Raw genomic sequence first — 10,174 nt, forward strand, 5'->3', positions numbered from 1 at the left:
ACAACAGGCTCAACCCTCCTTCGAGGAGGGGCTGAAAGGAAGACCCTCACCCTCATTGCATCCCGAAAGGCGCCGGACTGACTGTCCTCAGGAATAAAGTCCTATCTCTAGTCAAGGAGCAACGAACACAAGTGATACCACATCTCGACCCTCTGCACCGTGCTGCCCAGTCTCCTCTTTTGGTATCACCCTGCCTTACACAGCCTTTGCTATTCTCCTTTTTTGGGGGTCCAGGCCAAGCTGCCCCTCACTGCACCCGACCGATCCCAAACCAAAACTTCGGGGCCACTTGGAAACCAGCTCCGACTTTCGACCAAGGTAGTCATCATCTTTGCTTCGTTTCATCCCACACGCCTCCTCTCCTCTGTGTCGGTGCTGGTGTTTGCAGACAGCCCTGCAAGCTGTCTAGGGGAAGGCACGGAGAAGACTGCAATATCTCCGGGGGGGCACCGGGTCCCTTCCTAATGGCTTTCATGTCTTCCCGTATCTTTAAATAATTGAAATCTCTTTGTTGCTAAGTACAGGCAAGCAAGAGGGCACTAAAAGTTTTAAGCCTCTCCGGGGAGACCAAGGCCAGGAAATCTACACAACTCACAAGATGTCCTGCCACCAAAGTACCTTGTCTCCTGAAACGAGACCGGCTACGCCGCTCCTCCCAGCGGCTCACCGTAACGGCTGCTCTCTCAGGACACTTGTCGCTACTACGGGAAAGGCGTCCTCCTTTATTCATAACAGCGTTTTCAAATCTAGTTTAGAAAAAATAAAACCCATCACTTCAGAGTGGAGCACGATGTCTGCAAAGCGCTCCTCCAGAGAGAAGTGGCAGCGGGGTGACTCGAGGTTCCTGGAGTAGCTCGTCAACCCCAGACAAGCACAGCACGCAGCTATAGGTGGCTGCTCCTCTTGCGGATGCGTCACCCTGCCCAGAGCAGCCGCAGCAACGGAGAGCTACTTTACATCTTTCCGCCCCGTGAATTCTCCAAGAAGAGAGAAAACCTAAAATGGTATGTTTTCTCCCCATGTATCAGCAAGGCGGGCAACTCCCCTGCAACTACCAGGGGTCGGGACGTTGCAACCAGGAGAAAGCCACCAGTCAGAGCAGCAGCACAGGTCAACTACGTTATCTGAAGACTGCGGAGCGCTCTTCAAGACCCTTAATGGTCCCAATACAGTGAGCGCGTATTCCCTGTGTCACAGAGTAAGAAGGTGAGCACCAGAGAGGTGTCTTGGAGGAATGACCCCAGACAACTGTCCTTTGCGGCAACCACCGCTTCCCACTTCCGATAACCAAATCCCTCTGCATCACTCCTGATGTAAATAACCATCCATTTATAACTCATTGTAATTACCTGCCTATTTCTGTGTCCCGCCTTCGCAAGGTAGTCTCTCTGCAATTATAGTTAATTGCCTTGATTGCTACTGCATATTTCAAGAAAGTTCCGAAAAAAATACACAAGACAGGATAGTCTAACGAGGAGCCATATGGGGACCAGCACAGAGAGAGTTAATATTTGATTTACTTTTCATTCCTGCCACCAAAGTAAGCCCTAAGCATGCGAAAGGCCCACCAGAGCCACCTGCACAAATCTTGACTATTTCTGTAGCAGTCCATGAAACTTTCTTTGAAAAAAAAAAAAAAAGAAAAAAAAAAGTCCTAAGAAGCTGCAGAAACAGCCCCCTGGAAACCCTCTACGGATGTTTTTAGCATCGCGGTAGTAGCAGCAGGTTTACATCCCGTTACCTACAGTAACTCTAGCTATTCTTTAACCCGTAATTGACTCCTGCTTGGCCAGCCTCTAAATTTCCCGGGGCGGCGAGCTACATTGGACTATTGATTTAGTAAAGCAAGCAAGCTCCTCAGCCTGGGCAATGCCCAGGGATGCCGAAACGCTCCCCCCTGCTCTGCCGTGGGACTTGAGTGCAGGCTTTGATGCAGGACTGAATGGCATCCTCAGCTCTGAGGGTCACCATGAGCCACTGGTGTCCTCAGTTGCCCTCCATCCATCCTGCACTATCCCCCCCGGCCGGTGTGCCCTTGCCCAGCTCCCAGAGCTGCTCCGATGGCATTTACAAAGCCCAGCTGCTCCTCAACGGGGAACGTCCAGCAGAGCAAAGGCTCCCACCCGACCACAAAACCTCAGCTCAGCTTCCTCCTGAAGGGACATCAATTACTCGGGGTTGTCAGGATGATAAGACGGCCCGGCCTCCACAATAAGGAGGATATTCTGGCTAATAACTTCCCATTAAGCTCCTCGGAGCTGGATGGTTTCCATGCTTTTCTGCAGAGCTGCTGCCAGGGCTTGTTTGCTCCCCTTGCCCAGCTAACTCTTGAAGGGATATGGCTTGAGGCGCTGCTGTAAAATAAGCCGTCTACCACCAGCCCTGCCTGGAAATCCTTGGCAGAGCTGGACAGAGAAACCACAACCTCGGGGGTTTTTCGCTCCGATGCCAGGTTAGCCTTCCTCCTCCAGAGGAGGATGACAGCATCGAACGCAGAAGATTTAAAGCGAATAAAAAAAAAAAAAAAAAGACAAGGAAGAAGCCTCTTATCCATCACTCCTGACCAAATCACTGCACGCGAGCGCGTTGCCACCGCACTGAAGGTGGCAGCCAGGCGAGGACAGCCGGAATGCCGCCTTTCACCCTTTCTCCCCCTGACATTTGCTAACCTTCACCACCAACCGAAAGGCAAACCCTAAGCGTTCCTGGGTTCAGGGCTAATTTACGGCACTGAGTAGAATATCCACATTTGCATCCTCTTCCATTTCTTCAATCCTGCACCTCCTGCCCACCCTTCCCAGCAGCTTCTCCCCTTCCAGGGCTACCACCACCACGTCACAGCACGCTCCGGGATGGGAATGAGCCTTTCCCTCAAGGGGACTATCCCAAAGCACTGCGGGTCCTACGTTTCTCAAAAGTGCTAAACAGGGCTGGACTTGGAAGGGGGGTTACCCTTACCCTCATAAAATTTGCTCGAGAAAAATAATTTCCGATCCATTAATGCTTCATAAAAATTTTACAAGGTTTCTGCTAAAGGAAGGAAAACAAACAGAGATGGTGTCGGCATCCCGGCACTCTTGAAATCAAACATTCTTTCTCTAATGCATTTTTTTTCTTTTCTTTTTTTTTTTTTATAGTAGCAATCAGGAAAGCAATCAAGCATGAAGCCCACAGCTCCCACTGCCTCCATTTCCAGCATCTGAATTTTGCCCAGCTCAGGACATGCATTCCCAGTACTCCCATCAGCCCTGTGCTGGCTACAACAGCGTGGCCCACCAAGTTGGTGGACTGGCTGCGAGGGCGAGAGGAACAACAAAACCCCCCACCCAGAGAGCCGAGGACACGGCACCCTGACAAGGATCCCGACCTACAGGAGAGATGCTCTGATGGAGTTAATTAACTTTACTGCAGCAGCATCCCAAACCGGAGCGGGGTCGATGCATGGCGTGATTGGGGACTGGGAGCATCTTTCAAGCATGTGGGGATGGGTGAGGGAATGAGGAAGCTCCTGTCCTTCCCCAATAAAGGCAGGAGCCTTTATGCCCGTCAGCATTAACGACTCCTTCATTAATAAGCGGAGCTTTTCCAGCAGGGGAGGGTGCAGCACGGCAGGGTGAGCAACAAGAGGTTTGCCATTAAATCAGCAGCTGAGGTCTAGTCTAGGCAGAGACATTTGGAAACTGGGTACCCGAGTCAGCTCGAGACCTGTCTAATAACTCTGGGAAAATGTCAAAGGTATTTCTGCAATATTCAATGTCCAAAAAAGGCCCAATAATCTTTTTTTTTTTTTTCCCCACCCCCTTGTTTGTGTGTTCCTTTGTTTTTCAGAGACTTTCCCCTTTCGCTGCAGAACCGTTCCGCTGCAAACGCACACCGTTCCCCAAATCAGGCTTCTTCATAAACAGTATATTAAAAACCAACCCCCCAAAGAAAACTCCACAACTGAATACAAAACAAAGTTATTGAAGAGCTGCACAGTGACAGCTAGCGATGAGAAACAAGAACACCGAAAGTAAAGGGGGGGGGGAGAAGTAAATAAACAAAACACTGAGCAAAATATTCGGCTGAAAATTCAGGAGACATTAAAAATCTGACATCAGATGTATATATAAAATATATACATAAGCTTCATAAATCTGTATCATATATAGATACACAGTGTTAAATATATATTATTTATTTCACAAAACTTTAATTTAAAAAGTCCATTTTCAACCATAAGTGGGTTTTGCCCTCTTCTACCTGCCACAGATCCCGAGAAAGGAAAAAGTCGGGTTTTTTTTTCCCCCTGAAAGAACCGCACAGAGATTTAGGATAACTCCCGGGGGCCGGGAAGGATGCAGACAAAGCTGGTGACGGAGCATCTCGGTGACCTCCGCAGCGAGCGTCTGCCTCTTGCTGCCCCTCTCGAACAAAACCAAGACAGAGAGGAAAGAAACCCTTTGGACTGGAGCCCCTTTAGCAGAGCAGCACGCCGTTTCCCTGCTAACACCCCCCAGAGCTCGCTCCGTACCCCGCTAATTCCCAGCCGGGCCATGCTGCTCCATCCCTAAGGCAGAGCTTCGCGGACCGGCAGTGAAAGCGTCAGAACTGCCAAATAAAAACCAGGAGGGACGGTTTCTCCTATCCATCTTCCCATACGGCTGTTTCACCGTGGATATCTAAGCCGGTTAAATAAATAGGGGGCCTCCCAAAAACATAGATACATGCTGGGGATAAGTGAGATAAGGGAGAGCGTCATTTCCACCTCTGCTCCGCTCTCAAACCCCTCCACGTCCCCCAGGCTGCAGCCGGAGCCGCTGAGCATCAGCGAAGAGCCGGGGGGAAAAAAAACGCACAAGCCTAAGAGAAAAAAAAAATTAGCAATAAAGCCTTTGCTGCCTCCATCCCTCGCTCTGGAGGCTGGTTAATGGATGTCAGTTCTGTTTCCATTGAAGGAAACAAAAATCGATGGGAGCCTCTCAGGCAGGCAGGGCACAGCCACGGCCCTCGCGCTGCCTCGCCTTTTCGGCACGCATCGCCCCAGCCAAGAAAGGAGTTTGCACCGGGGTTGCCCAACACGCGAGGCAGAACCAAGCAGCCCTATAAGGCTCCTATAGGGCCAGGAGAAAGCGGAGCATCCTTAACTTCACCCTCAACACTGCCTCTTTGCCTGCAGATGTTCACTCCGAGTGATTTCTGCAGCGACGGCTGTGCTGGGGTGGGAAGATGCTCCGCTCAAACTGCCACGTTGGCAGAGACCCCGTTGCAGATGCGATTATAAAGATAAAATTCTTACGACCGCTTTTGGGTTGGTGGGATTTTTTGATTTTTTTCCCTTTTTTTTTTTTCTCCTGTGGTTTTGCCACACTGACACAAAACTGCGCTTTGCTGGCAGAAGGGACTCGCTCTGGGTGGTCTCCATCGCCCCGGAGTCTGATTTTTCCCTTACTGCAAAGGCGTTGCAGCCTCTCAGGCAGAAAAGATGCAGCTCGGACATTTCGTTAGCACAAAAAAGAATACTAATGAACTTGCAGGTTGCTGGGCAAGGTACCTAATGACAAGCCACACGCAGAATTGCTTAGCTAGAAGGAAGCTAGAGGGATAAGGCACAAATGGACTCAGGGTCCAAAAAAATCACCAAAAAACCCCGTTTCTTCTCGGTGAAGTATCAGGTGCGCTCCTGCTGCTTAACACCCATGCCTGGCGCTAATACCATGCCCTGATCAATGTTAGATATTTCCTATTTTGACCCCGTGGCTTCCTCTAAACACTTAGGTTGGGATTTATCGCCTCGCCATGCAAGCTAGCCATTTGGACCCCGTTTTATAGCAAATGGAGAGAAAAAGGCACTGCTAGGACACAATCTGTCTGACCTATTTTAGACATCTGCCTTAGACTGGGATGAATTGCACCCTAAAAAGGCCCATTGCTCTCCAAGCAACTACAAAGGGGGACTAGACAACATGCTCAGATGTAGACATCCATCATCTCAGACACCTGCAGTTACATGAGCAAGTATCCCAGATTGCTCGTGCTTTTCTGGGCTCCCACAGAAATGCTAATGGCTCGAGAACAACCCAGCCTTTGCTTTTTCTGTCTTCCAACAGATGCATTTCATCTTGCACCTTAGCCCACGGCCGGTCATCTGCATCCCCCCGACGCCAATGACAAGAAATGGGACTCTGGGAGACAAACTCCTCTCTCTTTCCAAGACCTGCTTAAATCAAGCACCAATTTTTTGGATGCCCAAAGCTCAGACTGACCTGACTGGGAACAGTTTTGTTTTAACACGCCCTCCCAGGTGAAGCGGTGGGCGACATCGAGCTCTGCCCGACGATGCTGCGCCGGCATCATGCTGACCGATGCTCAACAGTGGGAACGCGCGGCGCGCGCAGAAGGAGTGGGTTATTACTCCATCCATCCACGGCACGAGGCCTCTCCACAGGTTTCTTGCTGCCCATGGTCCCCAGGGAGATCTCCTCGCCTGTTTCACACGGGCGATCCCATCTAGCTCAGGATTTTGCACTTGGGAGGACCGTATCCAGCCAGCACTGGGGGAAAGCACCAGTGCTCCCAAAGCCCAACAGCTTACTCAGGCTAAGAAATACTGGGCCAAGACATGCAAAAGGGGGCTCACTTTAGACAGAAAAACATGATACAAGAAAGAAAAGAAAAAAAAGAAGGCAGCACATCCTACCCAAAGCAAAGTCCATCTCCGCGGAGGAGCTTTCTACTGCGCCAAAATTCAGACCCAAGTCTAATATCTCTCGCGCGAAGGAAAGGTTGGATGTGGAGCCCACCTGCCTTTTTTCTGAATAACATACCCCCGTGTATTTTTAGCCCCGATTCCTACTGGAATGAGCTTATGCAATCGTGCTCTTTGCCTGCGTGCCTCTGTCTAGCAATCTTCCCCGATAATTTGTGGAGCCTTCGGCCAATTTTAACTAAATTTGACAGAGGAACAGATGGCTCAAAGACATTAAGTACCTGCAAGTCTAGTAGAGATAGGCAGCCAGGTACAGGAGAGGGACTCTGCGAGTGCCCCACGGAGGGAAAGGCCACGGAAAAATGAGATTGATCCTCATCTGAACCTCAGCGAATCCGCACAGCACAAAGCCTTTCCAAATGTCCCCGCCACAGGCGGCAAGTCATTTACTCCTACTTGGACCAAAATGAAGGAAACTTTTAAGAAACCCAGCTTTATCAGCTTCCGTGCCAGGCAGGCGATGGATTTTTGCATACGAAAGCAGAGCCTGTGTGACAACTTAGATGAAGGAGGAAAACCACCACGGGAAGGAAAGTCAAGTTGCCGCTAGCACCAAGGAACTGCTGGAAATTTTGCCCCAAACCCAAACCTTCTCACGTCTACCCCAAGGCCTTGGAGCCCGCAGCTGGGCTGAGGGGACGGCTCACGTGCCAAATTTGGGGTGGCTCCATGGAGGGAGATTTCTGGCCCCAAGGGAGGGCAGGCAGCACGTCGCCTCGGTGGCAGTGGGCTCGCACGGGGCACGCAACGCGCCAGTAATAGAGCCGCTCATCTATTTCCCATCCATGTACCTTTTTAATGAGGGAAGATGGCTTTTTAATAAATAAAACCTTTCACTAAAAATAGCTGCACGGTCATCTATAATCCCCTGAAAACTTAAAAAGGCCCAAAGTTGAGACGCAGAGCATAGTTGGGGGGGGAGGCGAGATAAGGCAGCCACCCCCAACTCTTTTACAGCAAAAAATAAAAATACACATAACACCTTCTGCGCGCACCTGCGAACGCCTCACCCTCCCGGCGCCAAAAGAATGTCAAAACCATTTTGCAAACTAATTAATACTCCCCAAACTCCCCAAAGCTTAGGAAAGTGCTATTGTTCCTATTTCAGCACGAGGATGGAGGAGGGGAGGAAGAGGCAAAGAGCAGCAAAATGACTTCATCTGAAAGGGCGAGCTGGTGGTACAGCCAGGATGGGAGGCTGCAGCAGCGCCCCGTGCCCTGCCTGAGCCAAAACCGGGGAGGGATTAGGCACTGAGCCACGGAGCCACCTCCCCTTTCCGTGTCTACCAGCACCATCTCCCCTTTCCTCCAAGTAAAACAGATTTGTCCACAAAATCAGCTCCGGGTGGCGCAGCCTCGCCCAGCAGGTACAGATGGGCTCGCTGATCAAGATGAATCATTTGGCACGTTAAAATGACCGGGGCGCAACCGCAGAACGGGCTCCTCGCTCAGCAACTCCTCCACAGCCGGGGCATCAGGGGAGAAGAACCGAGAGGAGCCTCCGAAACGCAGAGGAGCCCCACATCTGGCCCCTCCGGGCTCGTCGCCCCCCTCCCCACCGCGCTCTGGCTTGTTTGTGGTACCGAAGCCCCCTCCTCGCTCTCAGACAAGGTTAATAGGGTAGAGAGAGAGCATCTGTTTATGAGAAGGTTATCAAGTGAAAGGCAGTAACGCAGCCTCCAAACCAGGTTTTCATAGCCTCTTACTTATTATTTAATTTGGCTCCAGTACGTGAAATTAGGCTAATGGCTGTTAAGTGGTTAAGGCACGCACATTGTCCATCTGCCGAGAAGGCTCCGGGCCGTTGTTCTGTTTCAAAGGCTAAGGAGGAAAAATAATATGAGAGTTGCATGCTGTTAGTTTGAGAGCTCATAAATGCATTTTCTCCCTCTTTCCCCCGCTTTTTTATTTCTTTTATCTCCAGTGCTTTGCCTGTTGCAGCATTAGGAACTTCTGGAAAGCGAGTTACTGCCTTTTTTTTTTTTTTATTGTGTGTGTGTGTGTCATTGCTGTCATGCTTTTTTTTCTTTATTTTTTTTTTTTAACTGAAGGGAAGGGTGAGCCAGCCGGTTTCAGCAATGCCACAGCGCCCAGCTGTTGCAGGCTTCCGATTCAGGCAAGCAAAGTGCAGCATCCCTCATCCGCTATCAGCCGCGTTACGAACGAAACCCTGAGTTTTTCTCTCTTCTCCTTGACACCAGGATTGGCAGCCTGTCTCCATCAACACATCATCCTCCTCGCGGTTTTCTTTACACGCGATCTGGAGCGCTCAAGCCCTCCCCACCTTGACTTCTTGCTGCATTTAATGAGTAGTCCCACACATACCACAGAGGATGCGTGGTTTCCCACACATTTTAGCCTGAAATGACGCAAGCTCAGGCTGGAGCTCCCTCTTCCCTTGAGTCTTGCATATGGGCAATGCCCACACGGATTCTCCGGTGTCTCGTACAAGATTGAGCTCATTCTGTCATTATTTCAGAGGACTAACGAGGTCTCTCGACGTCTACCTGCCTATTTTCACGGAAGCTGTAGGAAGGTAACTCCCGACCCTCTGTAAAACCTGACCGAAATCAGCCAGCTGATTCACAAAAGTTAGCAGAAATGGTGAAGGGGAAAAAGGACACGTAGAGGAAGAGAAATCACCTGCGTCTCGCTTCCACAAATTCACAAAGAAGCTCTGAAAGACTTCTGGGCAAGTGACCCAGACAGAGGTTGGGCTAAACTGCATGCAAAAACTGGCCAAAAAAACTTAGAAGATCCCATAGATATCAAAAAACACCTCTACAGTGACACTTTCTATCCCTTTGTCCTCAGATGCAGTCTGCGAGCTCTGCCTCACCCACAGAAGGACAACGCTTCACTGCTGGATAAAGCTATTGCGTGGCTGGACATGGTTTTATTAAGAGAGCGTAGACATGGAAAGATCATGGAGTGTCATGGAGCAGTTGACACACTGTAGGGGAGGGAAACCACCCAGAGGGACCCAGACAGGCTGGAGAGGTGGGTCCACGCGCCCTCATGAAGTTCAACCAGGCCAAGTGCAAGGTCCTGCACTTGGGTTAGGGCAATCCCAAGCACAAACCCAGGCTGGGTGGGGAATGGCTGGAGGGCAGCGCTGAGGAGAAGGACTTGGGGCTGTTGGTGGGTGAGAAGCTCACCATGAGCCGGCAATGTGCGCTGGCAGCCCAGAAAGCCACCGGCATCCCAGGCTGCATCCCCAGCAGCGTGGCCAGCAGGGCGAGGGGGGATTGTGCCCCTCTGCTGCGCTCTGCTCTGGGGAGACCCCCCTGCGGTGCTGCCTCCAGCTCGGGGGGTCCCACCAGCAGAAGGACACGGAGCTGTTGGAGCGGGTCCGGAGGAGGCCCCGGAGATGCTGGGAGGGCTGGAGCCCCTCTGCTGGGAGGACAGGCTGGGAGAGTTGGGGGG

At 51.0% G+C, this 10,174-nt stretch overlaps 1 protein-coding gene across 1 annotated transcript in view; it reads right to left on the reverse strand.

Moving 5' to 3' along the window:
• Positions 1–10,174, reverse strand: part of LOC104291547 (protein CEPU-1) — a 144,136-nt gene that overhangs the window by 119,981 nt on the left and 13,981 nt on the right. The window lies entirely within an intron of this gene.

This window comes from Charadrius vociferus, unplaced genomic scaffold (assembly GCF_000708025.1).
Source record: "Charadrius vociferus isolate BGI_N301 unplaced genomic scaffold, ASM70802v2 scaffold858, whole genome shotgun sequence".
In the NCBI taxonomy this organism is placed as follows: domain Eukaryota; kingdom Metazoa; phylum Chordata; class Aves; order Charadriiformes; family Charadriidae; genus Charadrius; species Charadrius vociferus.